This window comes from Mustela lutreola, chromosome 4 (genome assembly GCF_030435805.1).
Source record: "Mustela lutreola isolate mMusLut2 chromosome 4, mMusLut2.pri, whole genome shotgun sequence".
Classification (NCBI taxonomy): Eukaryota; Metazoa; Chordata; class Mammalia; order Carnivora; family Mustelidae; genus Mustela; species Mustela lutreola.
Genome location: NC_081293.1, coordinates 10,727,991 through 10,751,206, shown reverse-complemented (window position 1 = coordinate 10,751,206; position 23,216 = coordinate 10,727,991). Strand labels below are relative to the sequence as shown.

At 42.3% G+C, this 23,216-nt stretch overlaps 1 long non-coding RNA gene across 1 annotated transcript in view; it reads left to right on the top strand.

Moving 5' to 3' along the window:
* Positions 1–12,429: 12,429 nt before the first annotated feature.
* Positions 12,430–23,216, top strand: part of LOC131830261 (uncharacterized) — a 43,779-nt gene continuing 32,992 nt past the window's right edge. Inside the window, exon 1 of the long non-coding RNA XR_009353086.1 lies at positions 12,430–12,565. This is a non-coding gene — a long non-coding RNA (uncharacterized LOC131830261). The remainder of the gene's footprint in view (positions 12,566–23,216) is intronic.

The window sequence follows — 23,216 nt, the reverse complement described above, 5'->3', positions numbered from 1 at the left end:
CATATTCTTAAGTGTGCATTCAGGATAAAGGAGCCCAGTCTTCAGCAGAAGACACAACCTGCTGTTGTAGATCAAAGCATAGGTGAGAGGCTGGGGAAGAGGGATCCCTGGCTGGGTTCTGTTTTTGAGGCTGGGTAGCCCTTGAAGTGTTACGATATTATGGCATCTTTCCAATAAAGAGACCTGTTTGCTTTAGCTAATTTGAGTTAGAATTCTTTTGCAACCTTGATGAGGTAGACAGAATAATGCCTGCCTCATGATAGCCACATCCTAATCCCCGAACTCTGTGAATATCTTACATAGCAAAGAGGACTATGGGAGCAGATGGCTTGCAGTCAAAGTTGCTAATCAATTGATTGTAAGATAGGGAGATTATCCTGTGATGTATGGATGAACGCAGTGTAATCACAGGGGTCCTTCAGAGTGGAAGAGGGAGGCAGCAAGGGGGGTCAGAGTGATGTGATATGAGTAGGATTCTACTGGGTGCTGCTGACTTTGAAGTTGGAAAAAGGGACCAGAAGGACACAGGCACCCTCTACAAATTGGAAAAGGCAAGGAAACAGCATTCCTTGATTTTAGCTTAGAAGACCCATTTGGACTTGTCACCCACAGAACAGTCAGACAATAAATACATTCATGTTCTAGCAAGCTGCTAAGTTTGTTATGCAACACTAGAAAACCCATACTCTCTAGTCCCCTTATAATCACTGAGAACATCTCTACTCTCCATATCCCTAACTCTAAAATTCCTTTCTCTGAACCCTTGCCTCCATTTGTTTGCTGCGTGGTCTTAACAAGTTCCTTAACTACTCCTTATGTTCTTCAGTCTCTGCCTCTACATGCACATACATTTCATTTTCCTTCTACTTGTGCACATCTTCTAGCAGAGCTGCTGACACACGGAGAGGTCTCCAACAGAGTAGCAATAGTAATAGTGGTTTTTACTGTTATTACACCAAAGGGACTTACCTCTATAGAACCTAGAAAAATGCTTCTCTTACAAAGAATTCTTTTGGAAACTTTTGTGAAATTGAATTGAAAGTGTGTTGACAAAAAAAGCAAAACAAAACCACGTAGAACCACTTCCTCAAGATTATGCTGAGTGAAATAAGTCAAGTGGAGAGAGTCAGTTATTATATGGTTTCACTTACTTGTGGAGCATAAGGAGTAACATGGAGGACATTAGGAGAAGGGAAGGAAAAGTGAATTGGGGGAAATGTGAGGGGGAGATGGCCCATGAGAGACTGTGGACTCTGAGAAACAAACCAAGGGTTTTGGAGGGGAGGGGGATGGGGAGTTTGGGTGAGCTGGTGGTGGGTATTAAGGAGGGCACGTATTGCATGGAGCTCTGGGTGTGGTGCATATACAATGACTCTTGGAACAGTGAAAAAATAAAATAAAACAAAACAAAACATTTCCTCATAATTTCTGGCAAGTTTTAATGAAAAAAACTTAAAAATATTAATTAAACCTGGTCAATCCCCTTTTTAAGTGTATATTATAAAATGGTGTCGCCATAAATGCCTTACATCTCTGGTTGATTTCCTTTTGAGAACTCAGATGTTTGACCTTTATCCTTCTTCTCTGGCTTTTTGTCTTTAAATACAAACTACATTGGTTTCAGTCTCATGATGTTTCAGTGACAAAGTGAAAACTATGTTTCTTTTTTTTTTTTTTTTTTTTAAAGATTTTATTTATTTATTTGACAGAGAGAAATCACAAGTAGATGGAGAGGCAGGCAGAGAGAGAGAGAGGGAAGCAGGCTCTCCGCTGAGCAGAGAGCCCGATGCGGGACTCGATCCCAGGACTCCGAGATCATGACCTGAGCCGAAGGCAGCGGCTTAACCCACTGAGCCACCCAGGCGCCCCGAAAACTATGTTTCTTAAAGGATGACGTGAATCCGTCAACACATATACAAATTGTTTAATTAAGAACAGCTCCTAATTTACATTCAGCTGACCAAGCTGTATGTCTTTAAGACCTTCATATTGATTTTAATTTTATTTTCTTCAACATTTTAAGAGAACAAGAGGCCCCTTGGCTCAAAAGATTTACTAACCTTTCCCTCTATAGGGTTTTTATTGCCTCCTGAAGCCCATCTCTAAGATCTTTGTCATTCGTGTGGGACCGTCACATTAAGAGCTTGTGAGAACTCAGAATATAATTAAATGTTGTAAACAGCAAATAAAGTCTTAATGTGAAATGAGCATTTTATTTAAATTTAATTCGGAGCTCTGCATGAGCATACTATAGATGGGATTAGGTTAATTTGCCTGGGTTTTAATTAAGAGATCACTGAAATGAAAAGACATATGGTGAAATTTGTAGCCAGGCTTGGGGGCTGGGGCTCATATCTCAGTTCAATGTAATTTGTGATCTTAACCAAATTACTCGACCCTTCAGTTTTATGTTATTATTACTCTAATCTTTTTACTATGGGATGTGGCATATATAGCAAATATGCGGATAATATAGCAAACTCACTCTCCAGTTTTAACGAATCTTCTTTGCCATATTTGCTATAGATTTTTTTTTTGTAAGAAATAAAACATTACCGATCTCTATAAACCCCTGACTCTTCCCCTCCCCCACCCTAGTTTTTTCCTTCTTTCTAATGAATAACTTTTGTCATGAAGCTGGTGTCATTCTTATGCGTTAGATAATCTTACATGTTTTTAAACTTTGCATAAATGGTATTCTACTGTGCATAGAATTTTTCAAAACTTCCCTCTTTTATATAGTATTTTGAGACTTATCCATGTCGTTGTAGTTCTTATTTATTCAGTTGAAATGCTTTGCTATTTACAGTGCCATACTATCTACAAATATATCACAGTTTGTTTTTCCATCCTCCTTTCAATGGATTTTTGAAATTGCTTCCAGTTGTTCACTTTAAGGAAAAAAGTGCTGTAGCAAACATTTTTCTACATGACCCGAGGGAGACTTTTCCTAGACTAGAAACATAGATACACAGTTGTTAGGAGTTGGCACACGTACATCTTAAACTTCCCTGATCTCGTCACGTTGCTCTCCAGAATGATTCACACACAGCAGCTGTGTGTGAAAGTCCCGTTTCTTCACATTCTCACTGCTCCAATGGTACCCAAGATCACCCCTTGGTTCACTGATTTCCTAGAAAGACTCACAGAACTCAGAAATAGTTCTTACTATGGCTATTGCTTACTATAGTAAAAGAATACAAAGCAGGATCAGTAAAGGAAAAGAGCACGTGGAATCAAGTCTGGGAAGACCTGGCATGAGATTCAGAAGTCCTCTCCCAGTGAGTTGTATAGGACAGGCTTATTCGTTTGGCAACTAACTGCAGCAGTACCTGTGAAACATAGTCTGTCCTGGGAAAGCTCACTTGAGCCTAAGGGTCTGGATATTTTATTTTATTTTTTAATATTTAATTTAAAAAATTTTAATAAACATATAATGTATTTTTATCCCCAGGGGTACAGGTCTGTGAATTTGCCAGGTTTACACACTTCACAGCACTCACCATAGCACATACCCTCCCCAATGTCCATAACCCCACCCCCCTCTCCCAACCCCCTCCCCCCAGCAACGCTCAGTTTGTTCTGTGAGATTAAGAGTCACTTATGGTTTGTCTCCCTCCTGACCCCATCTTGTTTCATTTATTCTTTTCCTACCCCCAAAACCCCCATGTTACATCTCCACTTCCTCATATCAGGGAGATGATGTGATAGTTGTCTTTCTCTGGTTGACTTTCTTTGCTAAGCATAAGACCCTCTAGTTACATCCACATTGTTGCAAATGGCAAGATTTCGTTTCTTTTGATGGCTGCATAGTATTCCATTGTATATATATATACCACTTCTTCTTTATCCATTCATCTGTTGATGGACAGCTAGGTTCTTTCCACAGTTTGGCTATTGTGGACATTGCTGCTATAAATATTTGGGTGCACGTGCTCCTTCGGAAGACTACGTTTATATCTTTACAAAGATAAAAACAAGATGCAGTTGCTGGGTCATAGGGTAGCTTTATTTTCAACATTTTGTGGAACCTCCATGCTGTTTTCCAGAGTGGTTGCACCAGCTTGCATTCCCACCAACAGTGTAGGAGGGTTTCCCTTTCTCCACATCCTCGCCAGGATCTGTCATTTCCTGACTTGTTGATTTTAGCCATTCTGACTGTTGTGAGGTGGTATCTCATTGTGGTTTTGATTTGTATTTCCCTGATGCCGAGTGATGTGGAGCATTTTTTCATGTGTCTGTTGGCCATCTGGATGTCCTCTTTGCAGAGATGTCTGTTCATGTCCTCTGCCCATTTCTTGATTGGATTATTTGTTCTTTGGGTGTTGAGTTTGATAAACTCTTTATAGATTTTGGATACTAGCCCTTTATCTGATATGTCATTTGAAAATATCTTCTCCCATTCTATCAGTTTGTCTTTTGGTTTTGTTAACTGTTTCCTTTGCTGTGCAAAAGCTTTTGATCATGATGAAATCCCAATAGTTCATCTTTGCCCTGGCTTCCCTTGCCTTTGGCAATGTTCCTAGGAAGAAGTTGCTGGGGCTGAGGTGGAAGAGGTTGCTGCTGTGTTCTCCTCAAGGATTTTGATGGATTCCTTTCTCACATTGAGGTCCTTCATCCATTTTGAGTCTATTCGTGTAAGGAAATGGTCCAATTTCATTTTTCTGCATGTGGCTGTCCAATTTTCCCAACACCATTTATTGAAGAGGCTGTCTTCTTTCCATTGGACATTCTTTCCTGCTTTGTCAAAGATTAGTTGACCATAGAGTTGAGGATCAATTTCTGGGCTCTCTATTCTGTTCCACTGATCTATGTGTCTATTTTTTTGCCAGTACCATACTGTCTTGATGATGACAGCTTTGTAATAGAGCTTGAAGTCTGGAATTATGATGCCACCAACTTTGGCTTTCTTTTTCAATATTCCTTTGGCTATTTGAGGTCTTTTCTGGTTCCATATAAATTTTAGGATTATTTGTTCTATTTCTTTGAAAAAAAAAATGGGTGGGATTTTGATAGGGATTGCATTAGATGTGCAGATTGCTTTAGGTAGCATAGACATTTTCACAATATTTGCTCTTCCAATCCAGGAGCATGGAACATTTTTCCATTTCTTTGTGTCTTCCTCAGTTTCTTTCATGAGTACTTTATAGTTTTCTGAGTATAGATTCTTTGCCTCTTTGGTTAGGTTTTATTCCTAGGTATCTTATGCTTTTGGGTGCAATTGTAAATGGGACTGACCCCTTAATTTCTCTTTCTTCTGTCTTGTTGTTGGTGTAGAGAAATGCAATCAATTTCTGTGCATTGATTTTATATCCTGACACTTTACTGAATTCCTGTACAAGTTCTAGCAGATTTGGAGAGCAGTCTTTTGGGTTTTCCACATATAGTATCCTATCATCTGCAAAGAGTGATAGTTTGACTTCTTCTTTGCCAATTTGGATGTCCTAATTTCTTTTTGTTGTCTGATTGTTGAGGCTAGGACTTCTAGTACTATGTAGAATAGCAGTGGCGATAATGGACATCCCTGCCATGTTCCTGACCTTAGCAGAAAAGCTTTCAGTTTTTCTCCATTGAGAATGACATTTGTGGTGGGTTTTTCATAGATGGCTTTGATGATATTGAGGTATGTGCCCTCTATCCCTACACTTTGAAGAGTTTTGATCAAGAAAGGATGCTGTACTTTGTCAAATGCTTTTTCAGCATCTATTGAGAGTATCATATGGTTCTTGTTCTTTCTTTTATTAATGTATTGTATCACATTGATTGATTTGTGGATGTTGAACCAACCTTGCAGCCCTGGAATAAATCACACTTGGTCGTGGTGAATAATCTTTTTAATGTACTATTGGATCCTATTGGCTAGCATTTTGGTGAGAATTTTCACATCTGTGCTCATCAAGGATATTGGTCTGTAATTCTCTTTTTTGATGGGATCCTCATCTGGTTTTGGGATCAAGGTGATGCTGGCCTCATAAAATGAGTTTGGAAGTTTTCCTTCCATTTCTGTTTTCTGGAACAGTCTCAGGAGAATAAGAATTCTTCTTTAAATGTTTGGTAGAATTCCCCTGGGAAGCTGTCTGGCCCTGGGCTTTTGTTTGTTTGGAGATTATTGATGACTGTTTCAATTTCCTTACTGGTTATGGGTCTGTTCAGTTTTTCTATTTCTTCCTGGTTCAGTTGTGGTAATTTATGTGTCTCTAGGAATGCATCCATTTCTTCCAGATTGTCAAATTTGCTGGTGTAGAGTTGCTCATAGTATGTTCTTATAATTGTTTGTATTTCTTTGGTGTCAGTTGTGATCTCTCCTCTTTCATTCATGATTTTATTTATTTGGGTCCTTTCTCTTTTCTTTTTGATAAGTCTGGCCAGGGGTTTATCAATCTTATTAATTCTTTCAAAGAACCAGCTCCTAGTTTCCTTGATTTGTTCTTTTTTTTGGTTTCTATTTCATTGATTTCTGCTCTGATCTTTATGATTTCTCTTCTCCTGCTGGGTTTAGGCTTTCTTTGTTGTTCTCTCTCCAGCTCCTTTAGGTGTAGGGTTAGGTTGTGTATTTGAGACGTTTTTTGTTTCTTGAAAAAGACTTGTACCGCTATATATTTTCCTCTCAGGACTGCCTTTGCTGTGTCCCACATATTTTGAATAGTTGTGTTTTCATTCATTTATTTCCATGAATTTTTTCAATTCTTCTTTAATTTCCTGGTTGACCCATTCATTCTTTAGAAGGATGCTGTTTAGTCTCCATGTATTTGGGTTATTTCCAACTTTCCTCTTGTGATTGAGTTCTAGCTTCAGAGCATTGTGGTCTGAAAATATGCAGGGAATGATCCCAATCTTTTGATATCAGTTGAGACCTGATTTATGACCCAGGATGTGATCTATTCTGGAGAATGTTCCATGTGCACTGGAGAAGAATGTGTATTCTGTTGCTTTGGGATGAAATGTTCTGAATATATCTGTGATGTCCATCTGGTCGAGTGTGTCATTTAAGGCCTTTATTTCCTTGTTGATCTTTTGCTTGGATGATCTGTCCATTTCAGTGAGGGGAGTGTTAAAGTTCCCTACTATTATTATGTAATTGTCAATGTGTTTCTTTGATTTTGTTATTAATTGGTTTATATAGTTGGTGCTCCCATTTAGGGGCATGGATATTTAAAACTGTTAGATCTTCTTGTAGGACAGACCCTTTGAGCATGATATAGTGTCCTTCCTATCTCTTATTATAGTCTTTGGCTTAAAATCTAATTGATGTGATATAAGGATTGACACCCCAGCTTTCTTCTGATGTCTATTAGCATGGTAAATTGTTTTCCACCCCCTCACTTAAAATCTGGAGGTGTCTTCAGGTCTAAAATGAGTTTCTTGTAGGCAGCATATTGATGGGCTTTGTTTTTTTATCCATTCTGATACCCTGTGTCTTTTGATTGGGGCATTTAGCCCATTTACATTCAGGGTAACTATTGAGAGATATGAATTTAGTGCCATTGTATTGCCTGCAAGGTGACTGTTACTGTATATTGTCTCTGTTCCTTTCTGATCTACTACTCTTAGGGTCTCTCTTTGCTTAGAGGACCCCTTTCAATATTTCCTGTAGAGCTGGTTTGGTGTTTGCAAATTCTTTCAGTTTTTGTTTGTCCTGGAACCTTTTTATCTCTCCTTCTATTTTTTGATGATAGCCTACCTGGATATAGTATTCTTGGCCGCATGTTTTTCTCGTTTAGAGCTCTGAATATATCATGCCATTTCTTTCTGGCCTGCCAGGTCTCTGTGGATAAGTCTGCTGCCAATCTAATATTTTTACCATTGTATTTTACAGACTTCTTTTCCCAGGCTGCTTTCAGGATTTTCTCTTTGTTGCTAAGACTTGTAAATTTTACTATTAGGTGACGGGGTGTGGACCTATTCTTGTTGATTTTGAGGGGGGTTCTCTGCACCTCCTGGATTTTGATGCTCATTCCCTTTGCCATATTAGGGAAATTCTCTACAACAATTCTCTCCAATAAACCTTCTGCTCCCCTCTCTCTTTCTTCTTCTTCTGGAATCCCAGTTATTCTAATGTTGTCTCGTCTTATGGTGTCACTTATCTCTCGAATTCTCCCCTCATGGTCCAGTAGTTGTTTGTCTCTCTTTTGCTCAGCTTCTTTATTCTCTGTCTTTATTCATTTGGTCTTCTATATCACTAATTCTTTCTTCTGCCTCATTTATCCTAGCAGTAAGAGCCTCCATTTTTTATTGCATCTCATTAATAGCTTTTTTTATTTCAACTTGGTTAGATTTTAGTTCTTTTATTTCTCCAGAAAGGGTTTTTATATCTCCAGAGAGGGTTTCTCTAATATCTTCCATGCCTTTTTTGAGCCTGGGTAGAACCTTGAGAATCGTCATTCTGAACTCTAGATCTGACATATTACTAATGTCTGTATTGATTAGGTCCCTAGCCTTTGGTACTGCCTCTTGTTCTTTTTTTTTGTGGTAAGTTTTTCCAGCCTTGTCATTTTGTCCAGATAAGAATATATGGAGGAGAAAATAAAATACTAAAAGGGTGGCAAAGACCCCAGGAAAAGAATGAAAAAGAATGAAAAACATATATAAGGATAAACACAATGAAGGGATGGAATATGCCTATAAATATGAAAAAAAAATTAAATTTCTAAAAAAGGAGTTGATAAAGTAAGTTGGTTGGGAGAATAAAGAAAAAGAAAATGGAGAGAATTTGCTTAGGCTGGAGACTAGAACATGCCCAGAGTTAGAATTAGGGTGTATTTTGATCTATTAGAAGAAGTTGTACCCCAAAATTTTTTAGAGGAAAAAACCCTGTGTGTATACAAAAAATAAAGTCAGATACAATGAAGCATAAAATATGACTATAATAATGAAGTTTCAAAAAAGATCTTTTTTTTTAATGAAAGGTATTGTTAAGATAAACTAGTTAAAAAACGTTAAAAAAGGAAAGGGTAAAAGTTTAAAAAAATTTAGCAGAAGAAAAGAAATAAAATAAAAAAAAATTAAATTAACTGCAAGACTAAAGAATCATGGGGAGAAAGCCATGAGTTCCATGCTTTGCTTTCTCCTCCTCTGGAATTCCACTGTTCTTGGTAAGTGAACTTGGTCTTGGCTGGATTTCTTGTTGATCTTCTGGGGGAGGGGCCTGTTGTAGTGATTCTCAAGTGTCGTTGCCCGAGGCAGAATTGTACCACCCTTATCAGGAACTGGGCTGAGTAATCCGCTTGGGTTCGCTTTTGGGAGCTTTTGTTCCCTGAACGCTTTCCGTAGAGTTCCAGAGGAAGGGAATGAAAATGGCGGCCTCCCAGTCTCTGGCCTGGAGGAACTGAGAGCTAGGGGCCCCACTCCTCAGTGCGCCCTCAGAGAAAAGCGCTCAATCACTCCCGTCTCCCTGGCCTCCGGCCTCGCTCCGAGCTCACTGTGACTGGTTCAAGGTAACCCCGACTTGGAAGCTCAGTCCTGGCTCTGTCTCTGCAGCCGGCTTCCGGGCTGTAATACCTGTGAGCTCTGCGACTCAGACACCCACGATCATTCTGTGACCCTGTGGGACCTGGGGTTATGCAGAGCCCGCGTGGGCTTCACCCTGGTTTCGCCTCTGGAGCCATGTCCTCCATGGAGCGGACTTTTAAAAGTCCTGATTTTGTGCTCTGTTGCTCCGCCGCTTGCCAGGAGCCGGCCCCTCCCCCCGCCATGGTCTATCTTCCCATCGCTTTGGATTCACTTCTCCGCCGTCCTATCTTTCAGAAAGTGGTCGATTTTCTGTTTCTAGAATTGCTGTTCTTCTTCTCTTCAATCTCCCATTGGATCTGTAGGTGTTTGCAATGGTTTGATAAGCTATCTAGCTCATCTCCTGCTACCTGATGTCGTCTCAGCCTGCTACTTCTCAGTCATCTTGACTCCTCTCTCCAGGTCTGGAGATTTTAATGAGGGCTGGTGATGTAGGCACATATTGTCTTTATAACTAGCTATAGTTCCTGAAACTCCTGACCTGCAGAAGGAAAGTGGACTTGCATCAAAATTCACAATGTGTGCACAAATTACCTAGACAGCTGGTGTATAGCACGTCTAGAGTATGTAAAATGCCATCTCACTTAAAGCATAAAGAAGAGAGGCGCCTGGGTGGCTCAGATGGTTAAGTGTCTGCCTTCAGCTCAGGTCATGATCCCTGCCTCCTGGGATCAAGTCCCACATGGGTCTCCCTGCTCAGTGGGGAGCCTGCTTCTCCCTCTGCCCCGGCCTCTCTCTGTCTCCCTCTGTCTCTCATGAATAAATAAATAAAATCTTTAAGAAGAAATGTAAAGAAGATTCCATTGGCCCCGTTCTCAGAAGCCAGGTCATGTTAAGCAGATCCTCATAAGAATGTATAAGAGTTGAGCAGTCAGGCCGGCTAAGTTAATTTTCTGCACACTTGCCAACTTGATATTTTCATTCAAAAATTTTAGCCAATTTGATGAGTGTGAAATAGAATCTCATTAGTATTTTAATTTGCATTTTCTTGATTGCAGGTGAGACTGAGTGGGTTGTCTGTTCTGTGAATTGTTCATTTTTGTACCTTTTTTTCAATAGGATTTTGGTCTTTTCCTTATTGACTTGCAATTCTTTCCACATTGTGAGTATTAATTCTACAACAGATATGTGTTTTGAGTGTCTTTACCCCATCTGTAACTTGACTTTCCCTTATATTCCTAGTTTTCTGAAAGTTATTTTCTACAAACTCATGTTGAATACTATTGAATGTATTTCTTCCTTGGGGCTGTTGTGACACAAACCTGATGACTCAGAGCAACAGAAATTCATTCTCCTCCTTCAGTTATGGTGGTCAGAAATCTGAAAGCATCAGCAGGTGTGTTCCTTCTGCAGGCTGTAAGGGAGAATCCATTTCATGCCACTCTCGTATCTGCAGTAGTTGTCAGTGGACTTGGCAGCCTGGGCTAGGAGCTGCATTTCTCTAATCACAGAATCGATTTTACCATCACCATCTCCTCTGCTCTTTCTTCTCCTTGTATTTTTTAATAAGGATGCATCATTGGTAATGCAGGATGATCTCCTCATCTCGAAATCTGATAATTGTGTATGCAAGGACTTTTTCCAAATAAAGTAACATTCACAGGCTTGGGGTTAGGGCAAGGACCTGTCTTTTGGGGGATCACCATATAGCCCAGTACAATTGAGAGGATCCTTTCATTTTCTTCTTTAATCAGACAATGCAATGTATTTCTAGATATTGTAACATTGAACCATCCTTGCTTTCACAGGACAGATCCTATCTGGCCCTAATGTTTTCATAGTCTCTCTCTCTTTCTCTGTGTGTGGTAGAGTCAGATTCAATCCTCCTTTATTTAGCATTTTTGCCTCTGTGTTCATAAATGAGATTAGACTGTAACTTATTTCTCAACCAGTTTTGGTTTCATGGCCTTATAAAACAATTCAGAGCACCTTCATTTTTGCCCCTTAGCATATAGAATAGTTTGTGTAAGGCAAGGAAACTTGCTGTCAAAGTCACTTGACCATCCTGAGGCTCTGTTTCCTTTTAGGTCAAAGGAGAATACATGCTGGTACCAGCTCTGGGGGTGGTTGAGGAGGTTTAATGAGGCTTTTGGTGAAGGGGCTGACACTCAGGGTATGTTGGTACTGAAGGTGACACCTGTTGGTACTGTCGGTACTGAAGGTGACACCTGTTCTGAAGAATGCCTGACTTGGCAGTTGTCGATGCCTCCCCAAACTGTCCTCTCTGGAGATTTCTCCAAGGTTAGCCCAAATTTGAAGGGAGAAGTGACTGGTGGTGAGGAAAGAACACGGACCAGAAGACAGAAAGTTCGATGTGGCTGTTTACTGCCTGGGCAGCCCTGATCATGGCTCTTGTCCTGCACTTTTCTGCTTTGGGACAGTTTTCTTTTCTGTTTTCGAGCAGTTTGAGTTCTGTCTATGCTGCTTCCAGGAGTCAGCATGAGTAGGTGACTCGGGGAGATAGTCTTTTACAAAAATAGCTCTAAATCCCACAAAATGTTCCCAAGAGGCTTTGCTGCTATCTACATCTTCGTGCATTGTCTCCCTGCCCGAAGAGCCAGCCTTGCTGGTCACTTTGTCCCCATCCCCTCCATTCCTTCCACTCAAGGAGGACTTTCCTCATCCCAAGGGGACAAGAAACATTGTCTGCTCATGGACCAAGCAGATTTGTCTTTCAAAAGTGTTCAAGTGTGATTAGGAATGATATTTAATGAATAATAAGAACTAACATTTGTTGAGACCCTGTTCTGCTCAATGTACCCTGAGCTCATTAGAAAAATCCCACCAACCCCCAGAGTCCTCATTTTATCAGTTGGGACACTGGTACTTGGAGAGATGAAACAACTTGGCTAAGGTCACAGAAATGCATACATTTATTTAATTCTTACATTTATTCCCCTAATCTCTCCAAACCACAGACTTGCCCAAAAGTAGCTGGTGGAGATCCCAGAAGGTCTCATTCAGAGAAGAAGAGTCTGGGTGCTCCAGGCGTCTGAGCAGCCAATGGAGTGAGTGGGGGTCTGACCGATGGCAGCTGGAACATCATGGAATCCGCCAGGTGAGTGACCTGCTTACTGATCTCTAGTTCCTCCATGCTGCTTGCCATGCAGAAGCTCCATGTACATTAACTCGCTTGATCTAAGCATCAGTGCTAAAGAAATAGAGACAATTGAGATCATCCAGTAGAATCCAAAACAATAACTAGTTCAGGCTAGTAAAGCACGAGTTAACATCCTAACCACACCTAGCGTCATCAGAAACATGACACACGAAATAGGACAGTGATGGTTCAGCCTGCTCCGAAGGTCAACAGACCCTTCGCTGGTGTCTCCAGAGCTCTGAGGCCTGATTAATGTACCTCATTAGCCAGTGTAATTGAGTCTTGTGAAAGCCACGGCCTCAGCCACAATGGGAACAGGAGGCACCCAGTTAAACGTGGGCATTGACCCTGTTATTAATGAGGCTCCCAAAAGTTTTCAGGCATTTTCCAAAATTGCAACCTAACTTCTGTTTGGGTTGGTTTAAGGAAAAATGAAAACAAATCAGACTGTCAGACTAGCTCCTTACAACTGGTAGAAAGGATTCAGAAGAAGTCATTACCCAGTCGCAGAAGCTTTTCCTGTTCCGTCTCTTAACAATGGTAATGAGGGAAACAGATGCAGAAGGAATGGCTTAGTCATGATGTATGTCATCCTGAAGCCTTTTTATCACTGAGTGACAGGATGCCTGAGAGCCTGGCAGTATTACTTCTGGAAGGCAATTCTTCAAGGAACCAGGTCGCTTTAATTGCTATTTGTTTAAAATAGCATCTTCTACTTACCTAACCCAATTTGGGGGGGCCACGTCTCCAGGCTTTCAGAGTGACCCACACAGCGTTTCTTTGGGATCGTCTCCCAAAGATGATCTCCGCTGTCATCAGAGCTAAGATGATCTCCGCTGTCATCAGAGCTGGTTTCCTTAAGTGTTGATTGAATGACTCTAAGATTCCAGAGGTTGTAGCCCACATCTGATTTGGTTCTGTGTCCCCCACACATGGGGGAAGTTTGCTGAGCGTGGCTTAAAGTTCTGGAAGAGAAACTTAGTCTAGATTGCTTTCTGTCTCTGAGATGGGGGCTCGGTACCATCTGGGCTGCAGAGATGCCGAAGACATGGTTCTGCCCTTCCAACGGCTGAGCGTTCGAGTCAGGCTGAGAGATAGGCTCTGCGTCGCATGCTGCCAACGTCTGGTTGGCTGGCAGGTTGTGGGTGTCTGGGGTGCAGCGTTGAGCAAATGTTGAGATCTGGTCTGGGCTCCATGGGGGAAGACACCGTGCTCAAATGTGATCTCTATCATGAGCAAGCGGGTGGCAGATGTCCGAGTGCAACCTATTTCTCATGCCGGGTTCAAGGAGCATAAAAAAAGGCAGGGCGATGCGGCAGGTGTCCAGGAGCGCAGGAACCCTGTAAACACTGCTCAGTGGGCATTCCATCGAGGGTGGGAAGACCTTCCCCCTCGAGGGCCCGTGGTTATTCTGGCCTCTCCAGACAGACAGCCTGCCCGTCTGGAGGCAGGACATAGCCACCTACACAGCTCGGGCACACGTGACGGCCGCTGGCCCACGGAGATGCCCCCGCCGTCCAGGCAGAATGGCTCTTTGGTCACCTTGCAGCGACTCCCACACCTGCTTCCCACTGCTGGCAAGCCCTGGACGCTGCTTGCTCTTTGTCACCTTGTAGGATCTGTCACACAGCAGAGCTTGCCAATTCAGACCTGATGAGGGGTGTTGTTTCTTACATCTAGATTCAGCTTTGAGGAGCCCTCCGAGTTTGTTGAAGGGGCTGGATTCTTATGGGGACTGTGTACACCGAAAACCTTACCATACTGTCCAGCGTATGGAATTTAGAATAAGACTGGCATTAAACCATAGAATAATTCATTTTTTTGAAATGACATGAAGCTTGCCCACCTGCTGAAATGTAAGCAGTTTTTTGTGGAATTGTAAAATTTCCTTTCTGCCTCCCTGCTCTGCCGGAGATGTATTTGTTTTGCTCTTTGGCTGTTTAGTCCTGGCTGTGGTCCTCCCTCTCAGACAGGTTTGGGTGTGACAGACAAAGAACAGCGCTTTCTCTCATTCTTCTGGTCTTGCCCATAATCACTCCGCACTTTGGCTGTTCTCACTCATCTCTGAAGAACATGCTTTGTAGAATCTCTTATCCATGTTGTTCCCAGTGGCTTTTTTGCTCCGCCCCCCACAGACAGCTGGGGAGGAGGCTAGGGAGGGAGGGAGTGGGGCAGGGGCCATCAGCAGCACAGACAGACCAAGATCAGCGATGTGCTTGACACCCAGAAAGAGCGGGACTCATCCCCACTGCTCTGCTGCCAGGAGACCCGAGGCTGCCAGAGTAGGGCCTCTCCGGCTGGTCCGGTAGCTTCTCAAGCTGTCCCCACACTGCATGAAAGCTGTCTTGAGTCCTCCTCTGGCCCAAAGCAGTGTGTCTGCTCAGCTGAAAAGAGGGGTTGGGGAAATTCCTTGGCACGAAATAATTCCTGTTGTAACACTCTGAAAAGACAGATTTCTCCCCTTCTGTTTCAACAAATACAAGAAGTCAGTTCCATCTGCCACCCTGCCCTTGAATAAAGAGTTCATTGGTAGCCAGCACTTCTGATGTCTACCTGTGGAAGCCGAGAATGTTCATGGTGTCACCTGAGTTCTTACCCAGAGAGGTGAAGCTAGAGGGCTGGGTGGAGGCGCTCTCCTGGCCTCTGACTTATTTTTTCCCCAAGTGATGTTAAAAAGCTTGTCTCTGCCTTCGTGTTTGTTAGTAAAACACATGACTGAGACACGCTCATGCCAGCCATGAGACTCAACACACAGTTCTTGTCCGTGGGTCCTGGCCTGGGTTGCACATTGGGAATCCAGAGGCGGCTTCTGTCCTGGGCATCTCGCGGTCCAGTAAGCGGGGGAGAGACATATCCATGTGTGCACCAGTGTGGTAAGGAGGGATGGGCCCTGAGCCATCCTTCACTTCTTTCCCTGTTTCACTCATTGTCAAACCCAGCATCTTGCAAATGGCCAGCCAGGCTCTGCATCCTTCCCCCCGTGGGGTCTCTGGACCTGGTGTCTTGCTCACTCTCCCTGCTCCAGCTCAATGTGCCTCCTGCCCTAAGCCATGTCACCATCTGTTGCTCAGCTTAGAATGGAAGGAGCATGGTCGCTCCTTTCCCTCCCTCAACTTTGTGCTCACATGTTACCTGCTCACTGAGATCTCCCCTGTCCCCCTATTTTAAATTGGGCGCCTCCTCCACACTCCCCTGCTCTGGACCCAACTTTCCCTGCTCTGTTTCCCTCATTGCTCAAATCACTGTCTGGCATACTCTGTTTCCTTCACGTGTTTGTGTTTTGTCTGTTGTCCCCAGCTGAAGTGTCCCCTCCACACGGCAGGCACTTTTGTCCATCGGTTGCTGGGGTGCCCGGTATGCGGTAGGTCCTCTGCGAGTATTTGCCGGAGGAACAAGTGACTGGAATGACTGCAGGAGGGCGACGTCGTGTGGGAACAGGGAGCGGCTATCATGAGGGACAGGTGGGCATGTCGGAAAGGTTTTGGTTGTGAAGACATGACTTCTGAGCTGGGGGCTTTCCAGGCGATGGCAGATGAGGACGGGAGCAGCTGGGTTGCTCCCAGAAAGGCCCAGGGGCCTGGAAGAGAAAATGTAAGAGTGCATACTTGTTACGGTGACCATTTCAGGACCTCTATGTAGTGTGTCCCCAGACTTTTTATTTTCAATGACTCATCATCGTCTTATAAAGTCTGATGTTTTTTGTAGGCTTAGCTTAAACTGTATCGAATACTGCTCTGTAAACCAAACTTTATATCAGAAGTTTAAAATTTGAGGGACACCTGGATGGCTCAGTGGGTTAAAGCCTCTGCCTTTGGCTCAAGTCATGATCCCAGAGTCCTGGGATGGAGCCCCACATCGGGCTCTCTGCTCAGCAGGGAGCCTGCTTCCCTTCCTCTCTCTCTGCCTGCCTCTCTGCCTACCTGTGATCTCTGTCTGTCAAATAAATAAATAAAAATCTTTATTAAAAAAAAAGATTAAAATTTGTAACTTGAAAATGTGGGGTATTCTCATCCATTCTAGACTGATTCCTCAGATACCCAAAGGCATAAATCTCCACACATAAAACTGTAGAGCTGGAGACCAGAGACTCAGATTTGTTGGGTATTGATTCTCACAGGGAAAGGGAATGAAACTGTCAGTGTTGAGGCAGCTGGCTGGGCGGGGGTTGGGGGGGGGGCTCTGGCGACTGTCAACCTGACGCCTCTCAGAGGGGAAGCTGGCTGACACAGCGTCTGGGCTGTGTCTCTGAGTAATGGGCCGAGGTGCTGTACGAAATGTTGGCTTGGCCTCTCACTCCTCGGGAGCTCAAACATCACGGATGCAGTGATTGCAAATTCCTTTAGGATTCTCAAGAAAATTAAATAAAATGTCAGGAATTCAATGTCTGCTATTTCAAAAACAACAAAACTTTGCAAACTTGTCACGTAGTGCAGGAGACAGGGCACTAGATTTTGAGGTCTACACCCGGGGTTAAAATTCTGATTCCATCCCAACTAGAGGATATTATGCTGAGCGAAATAAGTCAATCAGAGAAAGATAATTATCATATGATTTCCCTGAAGTTGAGAGGCAACATGGGGGGATTTGGGCGGTAGGAAAGGAATAAATGAAACAAGATGGGCTCGGGAGGGAGACAAACCATAAGAGACTCTTAATCTCATGAAACAAACTGAGGGTTGCTGGGGTGGGGGAGGGGGCTGGGAGAAGGTGGTGGGGTTATGGACATTGGGGAAGGGATATGTTATGGTGGGTGCTGTGAAGGGTGTAAACCTGATGATTCACAGACCTGTGCCCCTGGGGCTAATAATATATTACATGTTAATAAAAAAATAAAAAAATTTAAGAAAAAATTCTTTAAAAATTCCATTCTTCAGACTTTTGACCAAATGACTTTTCTGAGTCTGGCTTACCTCCGATCCAAACAGTAGGCCTGGTGTGTGACAAGGCCTGACACAGGCGCTTGAAAACCATTCGTGAAATCGCAACCTGGAAGTTATAATTCAGGCAGACACGCATGAGCATTTTGTAAATAAAAAGGCAGCTAAATCTAGAAAATATTAGTCAAAATGATGGAGTGCAAAGATTACAGAAAGAGATGCCAATGACTGGAGAACAGCATTTTATATTCTCTAATGTTATTGATGAAGTTGGTGTTCATTACTACAACACTGATTCACTTGGGATTGAAAAGGGATTCCATATGCCATGCTACCGGAGTGAAGTCATCATTCATTACTGTTAAAATAAAATCATTAGGATGACATATTGCCAACAGAAGGAACACAGTCACAAAGATCCAGAAAAATAAAGAGTTCGTGAGCGAGCTCCCATTGGTGGGAATGCCTGACTGATTGTGATCCCGCGGCCCATTCTTTACCCCAGACTCAGCACCAGACACTGGAAGGAGAGAACAAGAAGGGGAAAGGTAATGTTTGGGGAGAAAAGACAGGAGCCCTGTGTCCTTGAGTGCCCTGCTGTCTTTAACCTCTGTGCTGGACAACGTGTCCTAATTTTTGGCTGACAAGTATCCAAACCCCTTTCCATGTTTCAAAAATCCCCGACTTTTGGTGGCTGGGGAGGAGGCAGGGTCCCTTGGGAGAGGATGACAGGGCCATGTCCTGCTCTTGAAGATCCCGATGACAGAGCTCGATCTCTGGTCTCATCGCTTCCTGGGAGTATGAGATAAAGACCAGCTCATGACTGAACAGGGTTTAGGGAATTTGTGGGACGGGGTACTTGCTGTTGGCAAGACACCTGTATTTACATGGAAGTGTGATGCAGCATGTCGAATTTAGAGAATGAAGTACGCTGGCTTGGAGTGTGGTTTGCAAGGGAATCAGTGATGGGATTTGGCCATAAAATGAGGTAGGTCATACAGAGGAGAGCGCTTCCCGAATTGTAAAGTACTAGAAACATGCTGGCTCATTTTCATCTTCTACTTTCCATGATTATTTACAGACTAAAGGAGATGGTATCTACCTAGGGTTGCCTTGATGATGACGTCCAGTGCTGGCAAAAACATGCAGGAGAATGAATGGGGGCCTTTGATAACTTGTAGGAGGATGGGAAATTGGTGCTGCTATTCTTAGAGGGCATTTTGTCAGCCTTTAAGGAAATGGAATATGCACGTACTCAAAGACCCAGCAGTTCCACTCAGGGGTATTTCTTCCCAAACCAAGACCCGTGTACAGAGATGTCTAGCACAGCATTGCTTGAAATAACAAAGGGTTGGAAATAAGCTATATAGCTAGCAGCAAGAGGGACTAATACATGTGGCAAATGTGTAAAATCTCCAGAGTCTCTACAAGAGTTAAAAACAATCATCTATTTACTAATCAAGCCCAAAAAGAGCCCACAGGAAAAAAAAGATTAAGACTTGAACAGTCACTTCATTCAGTGGCTGAAAAATGTATACGAAGATTGTCAAGTTCATTGGTTATCAAGGAAATTTAAAGTAAAACCATATTTTACAATTATGACATTGACACAAGTTTAAGTCCGACCATATCAAGCCTTTGAGAAGCTGGGAGCCACTGGGATGCTCATCGTGTTCTGGGGGGACTGCCAGTTGCCTCAGCCCCTTTGGACGTCAGTGTGGCATCAAGTGTAAGTCGGAGATGTGTACTTCTAACCCAGCCATTCTGTTTTGTGGCATAGAGATGCTCCTGCGTGTTTGCTTAGGAACGTCCCTATAGCTTTGTTTGTCAAACACTGGACACAGTCCAAGTGTCTGAGGATGAAGAATGGATAAATAATGATGCAGGGTTACGAAAATTAATACATGGCAGTTATAAGCATCTGCGGGAAAGAATTGTGCATAGACTATCGAATTCTTTTTTTTTTTTTTTTTTAAAGATTTATTTACTTGACAGAGAGAAAGAGATCACAAGTAGGCAGAGAAGCAGGCAGAGAGAGAGGGGGGTAGCCGGCTCCCTGCTGAGCAGAGAGCCTGCTGCAGGGCTTGAACCCAAGACCCTGAGATCATGACCTGAGCCAAAGGCAAAGGCTTAACCCACTGAGCCACCCAGGTGCCCCTAGACTATCGAATTCTTAAAAGTTGTGTAAAAATGCATGTAATTGCCTTTACGTAAAGTTGAAAACCATGAGAAACCAGACCATAGATTATCAGGAATATATGATGTGTCTGGCAAAACTAATAAAGATAAGGAAAGGATAAGCAAGAATTTAGGATACAGTTACTTACAGAGGAAGAAAGGTTGGTTGAATTGGGGAGTCACCCTGGGTTTCTGTGATACTAGCCATCTAATGGCCGGTGGGGGACTGCTCTGTGTTCATTTCTTGTCAACTTCAATACTCCTTATATATAATAGAAAAAAAATTTATAAAGCTCAAACATGTAATATTTAATGAAAAAAGTAAAAAGTCAAATGAGATACCCAGCATAATCTTGTTTGTGGGGGAAAAACCCACACTAGTAAATAATTGTTAAGGATGCCTTTAGATGTAAATAAGGTCATTCAGGAAAGTTATATATTCGATCGGAGTGTGAACATGTAGTGGAGTGGGAATGGAATTAGGAGTTGGGTAAAGGGGATCAAAATAAATTTTGAAATATTAAGGATAAAAATGGGGATGTTGATGCTAATATGCGAGAAACTGATGAAAGGGGCTCAGAGAAGCACATCACGGTGATTCTGTGCATCCGAGATTCCAAAGGATAGAAAGATAGCTTTGCAAACTGCAATCACCAAAATCAAACTTTAATTCTTAAAATAAGTTGTGCTTGTCGTTAGGTGGAAGTGTTACACCATCGATTAAAAGTAGAAAGTATATGGACCACATTTTCCTTATCCATTCGTCTGTTGAAGGGCATCTTGGTTCTTTCCACAGTTTGGTGACCGTGGCCATTGCTGCTATAAACATTGGGGTACAGATGGCCTTTCTTTTCACTACATCTGTATCTTTGGGGTAAATACCCAGTAGTGCAATGGCAGGGTCATAGGGAAGTTCTATGTTTAATTTCTTGAGGAATCTCCACACTGTTCTCCAGAGAGGCTGTACCAACTTGCATTCCCACCAACAGTGGAAGAGGGTTCCCCTTTCTCCACATCCCCTCCAACACATGTTGTTTCCTGTCTTGTTGATTTTGGCCATTCTAACTGGTGTAAGGTGATATCTCAATGTGGTTTTAATTTGAATCTCCCTGATGGCTAGTGATGATGAACATTTTTTCATGTGTCTGATAGCCATTTGTATGTCTTCATTGGAGAAGTCTCTGTTCATATCTTCTGCCCATTTTTTGATATGATTGCCTGTTTTGTGTGTGTTGAGTTTGAGGAGTTCATTATAGATCCTGGATATCAACCTTTTGTCTGTACTGTCATTTGCAAATATCTTCTCCCATTCCATGGGTTGCCTCTTTGTTTTTTTTGACTGTTTCCTTTGCAGTGCAGAAGCTTTTGATTTTGATGAAGTCCCAAAAGTTTATTTTCACTTTTTCCTTTGCCTTTGGAGACATATCTTGAAAGAAGTTGCTGTGGCTGATATTGAAGAGATTACTGCCTATGTTCTCCTCGAGGATTCTGATGGATTCCTGTCTGACATTGAGGTCTTTTATCCATTTTGAGTTTATCTTTGTGTACGGTGTAAGAGAATGGTAGAGTTTCATTCTTCTATATATAGCTGTCCAGTTTTCCCAGCACTATTTATTGAAGAGACTGTCTTTTTTCCACTGTATATTTTTTCCTGTTTTGTCGAAGATTATTTGACCATAGAGTTGAGGGTCCATATCTGGGCTCTCTACTCTGTTCCACTGGTTTATGTGTCTGTTTTTATGCCAGTACCATGCTGTCTTGGTGACCACAGCTTTGTAGTAAAGCTTGAAATCAGGTAACGTGGTGCCCTCAGTTTTATTTTTGTTTTTCAACATTTCCTTAGTGATTCGGGGTCTCTTCTGATTCCATACAAATTTCTGGATTATTTGCTCCAGCTCTTTGAAGAATACTGGTGGAATTTTGATTGGAATGGCATTAAAAGTATAGATTGCTCTAGGCAGTATAGACATTTTAACAATGTTTATTCTTCCAATCCAAGAGCATGGAATGGTCTTCCATCTTTTTGTGGCTTCTTCAATTTCCTTCATGAGTGTTCTGTAGTTCCTCAAGTACAGATCCTTTACTTCTTTGGTTAGGTTTATTCCCAGGTATCTTATAGTTCTTGGTGCTATAGTAAATGGAATCGATTCTCTAATTTCCCTTTCTGTATTTTCATTGTTAGTGTATAAGAAAGCCACTGATTTCTGCCAAGATGCCCTTCAACAGACAAATGGATAAGGAAAATGTGGTCCATATACACTATGGAGTATTATGCCTCCATCAGAAAGGATGAATAGCCAACTTTTGTAGGAACATGGACGGGACTGGAAGAGATTATGTGGAGTGAAATAAGTCAAACAGAGAGAGTCAATTATCATATGGTTTCACTTATTTGTGGAGCATAACAAATAGCATGGAGGACATGGGGAGTTAGAGAGGAGAAGGGAGTTGGGGGGAATTGGAAGGGGAGGTAAATCATGAGAGACTATGGACTCTGAAAAACAATCTGAGGGGTTTGAAGTGGCGGAGGGGTGGGAAGTTGGGGTACCAGGTGGTGGGTATTACAGAGGGCACGGATTGCATGGAGCACTGGGTGTGGTGAAAAAATAATGAATACTGTTATGCTGAAAATAAATAAATTAAAAAACAAAAACAAAAACAAAAACAAACAAAAAACCCTCCTTAGACTGTTGGTGGAAATGCAAGCTGGTGCAACCACTCTGAAAAACAGCATGGAGGTTTCTCAAAAAGTTGAAAATAGAGCTACCGTATGGCCCAGCAATTGCACTACTGGATATTTACCCTAAAGATACAAATGTAGTGATCCGAAGGGTCACGTGCACCTGCATGTTTATAGCAGCAATGTCCACAATAGCCAAACTATGGAAAGAACCTAGATGTCCATCAACAGACGAATGGATAAAGAAGATGTGGTATATATATACAATGGAATACTTGCAGCCATCAAAAGAAATGAAATCTTGCCATTTGCTACGATGTGGATGGAACTAGAGTATATTATGCTTAGCAAAATAAGTCAATCAGAGAAAGACAATTATTGTATGATCTCCCTGATATGAGGAAGTAGAGAGGCAACATGGGGTATTTGGGGGGTAGGAAAAGAATAAATGAAACAAGATGGGATCAGGAGGAAGACAAAGCATAAGAGACTCTTAATCTCACAAAACAAACTGAGGGTTGCTGGGAGGAGAGGGGAGGGAGAGAGTGGTGGGGTAAGTGGGGACATTGAGGAAGGTAAGTGCTATGAAGTGTGTAAACCTGGTGTTTCACAGACCTGTACCCCTGGGGCTAATAATACATTTTATGTTAATAAAAAAAGATCCTCATCATGAAAAAAAAAAAAAAAAGTAAAAAGTAAAGCTCTTTGCCACTTTGCCTTGACTCCTTAGTCACAGATCTGTCATAGACTGAAATGGGTGCTCAATTTCCTTCTCCCCTCTTTTTAAGATACTAGGATTGAGTCAAAACAGAGCTCTTCTCATGGCTTTGTGGTCAATGACACCACCAGCATTCAGAGCCGGGGTTTCTGTTGG